We start from the raw sequence: 6,465 nt of genomic DNA on the forward strand, positions 1-6,465 counted from the left end.
AAGAATCTGCATGAAAGGAGGACTAGCAGCCGAGTTGCACGGGGGAATGTGAAAAGTTTTCATATGTAGTAAAAACCTAAGAAATTCGTCCGTTTTCGTCATTTGTTATCGAATCGACTTAAAGCCAGATCGTCACATTGGCCGCTCTTCTCTCTGAAACGGTTGTACTTATCGTCTGCAAAGCTATGTCGCGTGCTGCGGTATGCGGAAACACTAAAAGCACCATAGTAGAACACAGATGAAGCTTCTAAGTTGACGTAATTGCCAGGAAGAAGTAGTACAATTCAAGTTTTATGTGTCGGTTATTGACTTTTTAGCTGGCTTTGGTGCCTTGGACAAAAGCTAGGACCTTAACATTCTGTAAGAAAGGAGGACTAGCAGCCGATTTGCATGGGAGAATGTGAAAAGTGTTCATATGTAGTAAAAACCCGAGAAATCCGTCCGTTTTCGTCATTTGTTATTGAATCGACTTAAAGCCAGATCGTCAAATTAGCCGCTCTTCTCTTTGAAACGGTTGTACTTATCGATTGCAAAGCTATGTCGCGTGCTGCGGTATGCGGAGACACTAAAAGCACCATAGTAGAACACAGATGAAGCTTCTAAGTTGATGTAATAGCCAGTAAGAAGTAGTACAATTCGAGTTTTAGGTATCGATTATTGACTTTTTAGCTAGCTTTGGTGCCTTGGACATGAGCTAGGACCTTATGATTCTGCATGAAAGGAGGACTAGCAGCCGAGTTCCACGGGAGAATGTGAAAAGTGTTCATATGTAGTAAAAACCTGAGAAATCCGTCCGTTTTCGTCATTTGTTATCGAATCGACTTAAAGCCAGATCGTCACATTGGCCGCTCTTCTCTCTGAAACGGTTGTACTTATCGTCTGCAAAGCTATGTCGCGTGCTGCGGTATGCTGAGACACTAAAAGCACCATAGTAGAACACAGATCAAGCTTCTAAGTTGATGTAATAGCCAGTAAGAAATAGTACAATTCAAGTTTTAGGTATTGAATATTGAATTTTTAGCTGGCTTTGGTGCCTTGGACATGAGCTAGGACCTTAAGATTCTGCATGAATGGAGGACTAGCAGCCTAGTTGCAAAGGAGAATGTGAAAAGTGTTCATATGTAGTAAAAACCTGAGAAATCCGTCCGTTTTCGTCATTTATTATCGAATCTACTTAAAGCCAGATCGTCACATTGGCCGCTCTTCTCTCTGAAACGGTTGTACTTATCGTCTGCAAAGCTATGTCGCGTACTGCGGTATTCGGAGACGCTAAAAGCACCATAGTAGAACACAGATGAAGCTTCTAAGATGATGTAATAGCCAGTAAGCAGTAGTACAATTCAAGTTTTAGGTATCGGTTGTTGACTTTTTAGCTGGCTTTGGTGCCTTGGACATGAGCTAGGACCTTAAGAATCTGCATGAAAGGAGGACTAGCAGCCGAGTTGCACGGGGGAATGTGAAAAGTTTTCATATGTAGTAAAAACCTAAGAAATTCCTCCGTTTTCGTCATTTGTTATCGAATCGACTTAAAGCCAGATCGTCACATTAGCCGCTCTTCTCTCTGAAACGGTTGTTTTTATCGATTGCAAAGCTATGTCGCGTGATGCGGTATGCGGAGACACTAAAAGCACCATAGTAGAACACAGATGAAGCTTCTAAGTTGATGTAATAGCCAGTAAGAAGTAGTACAATTCAAGTTTTAGGTATCGATTATTGACTTTTTAGCTAGCTTTTGTGCCTTGGACATGAGCTAGGAACTTATGATTCTGCATGAAAGGAGGACTAGCAGCCGCGATGCACGGGAGAATGTGAAAAGTGTTCATATGTAGTAAAAACCTGAGAAATCCGTCCGTTTTCGTCATTTGTTATCGAATCTACTTAAAGCAAGATCGTCACATTGGCCGCTCTTCTCTCTGAAACGGTTGTACTTATCGTCTACAAAGCTATGTCGCGTGCTGCGATATGCAGAGGCACTAAAAGCACCATAGTAGGAAACAGATGAAGCTTCTAAGTTGATGTAATAGCCAGTAAGAAGTAGTACAATTAAAGTTTTATGTATCGGTTATTGACTTTTTACCCTTCTTTGGTGCCTTGGACACGATCTAGGAACTTAGGATTTTGCATGAAGGAGGACTAGCAGCCGAGTTGCACGGGAGAATGTGAAAAGTGTTCATATATAGTAAAAACCTGAGAAATCCGTCCGTTTTCGTCATTTGTTATCGAATCGACTTAAAGCCAGATCGTCACATTGGCCGCTCTTTTCTCTGAAACGGTTGTACTTATCGTCTGCAAAGCTATGTCGCGTGCTGCGGTATGCTGAGACACTAAAAGCACCATAGTTGAACACAGATGAAGCTTCTAAGTTGATGTAATAGCTAGTAAGAAGTAGTACAATTAAAGTTTTAGGTATCAGTTAATGACTTTTTACCCTTCTTTGGTGCCTTGGACACGAGCTAGGAAATTAAGATTTTGCATGAAGGAGGACTATCAGCCGAGTTGCACGGGAGAATGTGAAAAGTGTTCATATGTAGTAAAAACCTGAGAAATCCGTCCGATATCGTCATTTGTTATCGAATCGACTTAAAGCCAGATCGTCATATTGGCCGCTCTACTCTCTGAAACGGTTGTACTTATCGTCTGCAAAGCCATGTCGCGTGCTGCGATATGCAGAGACACTAAAAGCACCATAGTAGGACACAGATGAAGCTTCTACATTGATGTAATAGCCAGTAAGAAGTAGTACAATTCAAGTTTTAGGTATCGATTATTGACTTTTTAGCTGGCTTTGGTGCCTTGGACATGAGCTAGGACCTTAAGATTATGCATGAAAGGAGGACTAGCAGCCGAGTTGCACGGGAGAATGTGAAAAGTGTTCATATGTAGTAAAAACCTTAGAAATCCGTCCGTTTTCGTCATTTGTTATCGAATCGACTTAAAGCCAGATCGTCATATTGGCCGCTCTTCTCTCTGAAACGGTTGTACTTATCGTCTGCAAAGCCATGTCGCGTGCTGCGGTATGTGGAGACACTAAAAGCACCAGAGTAGAACACAGATGAAGCTTCTAAGTTGATGTAATAGCCAGTAAGAAGTAGTAGAATTCAAGTTTTAAGTATCGATTATTGACTTTTTAGTTGGCTCTGGTGCCTAGGACATGAGCTAGGACCTTAAGATTCTGCATTAAAGGAGGACTAGCAGCCGAGTTGCACGGGAGAATGTGAAAAGTGTTCATATGTAGTATAAACCTGAGAACTCCGTCCGTTTTCGTCATTTGTTATCGAATCGACTTAAAGCCAGATCGTCACATTGGCCGCTCTTCTCTCTGAAACGGTTGTACTTATCGTCTACAAAGCTATGTCGCGTGCTGCGGTGTGCGGAGACACTAAAATCACCATAGTAGAACACAGATTAAGCATCTAAGTTGATGTAATAACCAGTAAGAAGTAGTCCAATTCAAGTTTTAGGTATCGATTATTGACTTTTTAGCTGGCTTTGGTGCCTTGGACATGAGCTACAACGTTAAGATTCTGCATGAAAGGAGGACTAGCAGCCGAGTTGCCCAGGAGAATGTGAAAAGTGTTCATATGTAAAAAAAATACCTGAGAAATCCGTCCGTTTTCGTCATTTGTTATCGAATCGACTTAAAGCCAGATCGTCACATTGGTCGCTCTTCTCTCTGACACGGTTGTACTTATCGTCTACAAAGATATGTCGCGTGCTGCGGTATGCGGAGACACTAAAATCACCGTAGTAGAACACAGATGAAGCTTCTAAGTTGTTGTAATAGCCAGTAAGAAGTAGTACAATTCAAGTTTTAGGTATCGATTATTGACTTTTTAGCTAGCTTTGGTGCCTTGGACATGAGCTAGGACCTTAAGATTCTGCATGAAAGGAGGACTAGCAGCCGAGTTGCACTGGAGAATGTGAAAAGTGTTCATATGCAGTAAAAACCTGAGACATCCGTTCGTTTTCGTCATTTGTTATCGAATCGACTTAAAGCCAGATCGTCACATGGGCCGCTCTTCTCTCTGAAACGGTTGTACTTATCGTCTGCAAAGCTATGTCGCGTGCTGCGGTATGCGGACACACTAAAAGCACCATAGTAGAACACAGATGAAGCTTCTAAGTTGATGTAATAGCCAGTAAGAAGAAGTAAAATTCAAGTTTAAGGTATCGGTTATTGACTTTTTACACTTCTTTGGTGCCTTGGACACGAGCTAGGAACTTAAGATTTTGCATGAAGGAGGACTAGCAGCCGAGTTGCACGGGAGAATGTGAAAAGTGTTCATATGTAGTAAAAACCTGAGAAATCCGTCCGTTTTCGTCATTTGTTATCGAATCGACTTAAAGCCAGATCGTCACATTGGCCGCTCTTCTCTCTGAAACGGTTGTACTTATCGTCTGCAAAGCTATGTCGCGTGTTGCCGTAGGCGGAAACAGTAAAAGCACCATAGTAGGACACAGATGAAACTTCTAAGTTGATGTAATAGCCAGTAAGAAGTAGTCCAATTCAAGATTTAGGTATCGATTATTGACTTTTTAGCTGGCTTTGGTGCCTTGGACATGAGCTAGGACCTTAAGAATCTGCATGAAAGGAGGACTAGCAGCCGAGTTGCACGGGGGAATGTGAAAAGTTTTCATATGTAGTAAAAACCTAAGAAATTCGTCCGTTTTCGTCATTTGTTATCGAATCGACTTAAAGCCAGATCGTCACATTGGCCGCTCTTCTCTCTGAAACGGTTGTACTTATCGTCTGCAAAGCTATGTCGCGTGCTGCGGTATGCGGAAACACTAAAAGCACCATAGTAGAACACAGATGAAGCTTCTAAGTTGACGTAATAGCCAGGAAGAAGTAGTACTATTCAAGTTTTAGGTATCGATTATTGACTTTTTAGCTAGCTTTGGTGCCTTGGACATGAGCTAGGACCTTATGATTCTGCATGAAAGGAGGACTAGCAGCCGAGTTCCACGGGAGAATGTGAAAAGTGTTCATATGTAGTAAAAACCCGAGAAATCCGTCCGTTTTCGTCATTTGTTATCGAATCGACTTAAAGCCAGGTCGTCAAATTAGCCGCTCTTCTCTTTGAAACGGTTGTACTTATCGATTGCAAAGCTATGTCGCGTGCTGCGGTATGCGGAGACACTAAAAGCACCATAGTAGAACACAGATGAAGCTTCTAAGTTGATGTAATAGCCAGTAAGAAGTAGTACAATTCAAGTTTTAGGTATCGATTATTGACTTTTTAGCTAGCTTTGGTGCCTTGGACATGAGCTAGGAGCTTATGATTCTGCATGAAAGGAGGACTAGCAGCCGAGTTCCACGGGAGAATGTGAAAAGTGTTCATATGTAGTATAAACCTGAGAAATCCGTCCGTTTTCGTGATTTGTTATCGAATCGACTTAAAGCCAGATCGTCACATTGGCCGCTCTTCTCTCTGAAACGGTTGTACTTATCGTCTGCAAAGCTATGTCGCGTGCTGCGGTATGCTGAGACACTAAAAGCACCATAGTAGAACACAGATGAAGCTTCTAAGTTGATGTAATAGCCAGTAAGAAATAGTACAATTCAAGTTTTATGTATTGAATATTGAATTTTTAGCTGGCTTTGGTGCCTTGGACATGAGCTAGGACCTTAAGATTCTGCATGAATGGAGGACTAGCAGCCTAGTTGCAAAGGAGAATGTGAAAAGTGTTCATATGTAGTAAAAACCTGAGAAATCGGTCCGTTTTCGTCATTTGTTATCGAATCGACTTAAAGCCAGATCGTCACATTGGCCGCTCTTCTCTCTGAAACGGTTGTACTTATCGTCTACAAAGCTATGTCGCGTGCTGCGATATGCGGAGACACTAAAAGCACCATAGTAGAACACAAATGATGCTTCTAAGTTGATGTAATAGCCAGTAAGAAGTAGTCCAATTCAAGATTTAGGTATCGATTATTGACTTTTTAGTTGGCTTTGGTGCCTTGGACATGAGCTAGGACCTTATGATTCTGCATGAAACGAGGACTAGCGGCCGCGTTGCACGGGAGTATGTGAAAAGTGTTCATATGTAGTAAAAACCTGAGAAATCCGTCCATTTTCGTCATTTGTTATCGAATCAACTTAAAGCTAGATTCTACATTGGCCGCTCTTCTCTCTGAAACGGTTGTACTTATCGTCTGCAAAACTATGTCGCGTGCTGCGGTATGCGGAGAAACTAAAAGCACCATAGTAGAACACAGATGAAGCTTCTAAGTTGATGTAATAGCCAGTAAGAAGTAGTAGAATTCAAGTTTTTCGTATCGATTATTGACTTTTTTCCTGGATTTGGTACCTTGGACATGAGCTAGTACCTTAAGATTCTGCATGAAAGGAGGACTAGCAGCCGAGTTGCACGGGAGAATTTGAAAAGTCTTCATATGTAGTAAAAACCTGAGAAATCCGTCCGTTTTCGTCATTTGTTATCGAATCCACTTAAAGCCAGATC

This window comes from Schistocerca gregaria, unplaced genomic scaffold (assembly GCF_023897955.1).
Source record: "Schistocerca gregaria isolate iqSchGreg1 unplaced genomic scaffold, iqSchGreg1.2 ptg000492l, whole genome shotgun sequence".
Lineage (NCBI taxonomy): Eukaryota > Metazoa > Arthropoda > Insecta > Orthoptera > Acrididae > Schistocerca > Schistocerca gregaria.